This window comes from Benincasa hispida, chromosome 12, assembly GCF_009727055.1.
Source record: "Benincasa hispida cultivar B227 chromosome 12, ASM972705v1, whole genome shotgun sequence".
Taxonomy (NCBI): Eukaryota; Viridiplantae; Streptophyta; class Magnoliopsida; order Cucurbitales; family Cucurbitaceae; genus Benincasa; species Benincasa hispida.
Genome location: NC_052360.1, coordinates 55,963,224 through 55,964,467, shown reverse-complemented (window position 1 = coordinate 55,964,467; position 1,244 = coordinate 55,963,224).

Here is a 1,244-nt window from a genome sequence, read left to right as displayed (position 1 = left end):
AAGCTTTTTGAGTAAGCAATTGTGTAATAATTTGTGTAGGGTTTAAACCAAACCCGAAGACATGAATATCATCATGGAACTCAAGAACCTGGATGAACTCATTAGTCATGGGATTGAATATGCCATCACACGAACAATAAGAAGTATATTTAGAAATAAACACCAATCCATTACATTGATCGATCGGTCTGATACAGGACCAGTCCCCATCAAATTGCAATGAGCCCGATTTAGTAAATTCCAATTCCAAATCAAAATCTGCATCCAAATATTTTTTAATATCAAGATTGATACAATGTATCTTGGAATTGTGTGTACCAGTAAACTTGCAATTGGGGACTCGATCAGAGGTGAACAAAAGAAAAGCATTTGTAAGGAATTGAAATTTAGAAGACAAATCGTAACCTAAAACTATTTCATTCCAAGTTTTACAAACAAGCTTACAGAAAGGAAGATCGGAGATAACAAGTTTAGGTAAGATTGTTTCATCAATAAAGGATGGAAGATCCCTTCCCCATTTCATAATCATTCTGCTTTTGCTCATATCCACCTTCTCCATTGGATACATCCAAGGCCAACTAAGCTTTGGTTCTTCTTTCTTAGGAGAATCGCTATATATGTGGAAATGTAATCCCATAAACCCGGATTTCAGTTTTAATTTCAAAACTTATTTTTTTAGTTCCTTGATTTTAGTAAAACCATCCTAAAAATAAAACATCCATTTATTTTTTTTAAAAAAAAAAGAATAATTCCTTTAAAATTATTTGTTTTGAAACTTTTGTTTTATAATTTGGTTTTTAGAAATTATTTATAATATTTTAGGGAATTATTTCTTTAGAAGTGTTTTTTAGGAATTATTTTACAATTAGTTGGATGCATATAAAAATATTTACCACATTTAGACGAAAATAAGACAAACTACTTAATCTATATACTTTTGGAGGAAGCAGACATTAAACAAAAAGAAAGTAGTAAAGTTGAAAATGGAACTTAGAACATGAAACTCAGCATCCTTCTAGTACATACTTGTTGACTTACCTTTACTTAACTTCTAAAGGTTATGGTTTGTATACTTAAAACATGTTAGGAGAAAGAATCGAAAATGAAATAAAGGTAACTCAAACTTAAATACAAATTTTCTGATGATAGAATACCATAAACCAAGGGCTACACAGAAAGAGAAAAAAGAGAGGCTTACTTTTGTGTTGGCTACTATAGTTGGTCTTCTAGGGTTGATAGGCTCC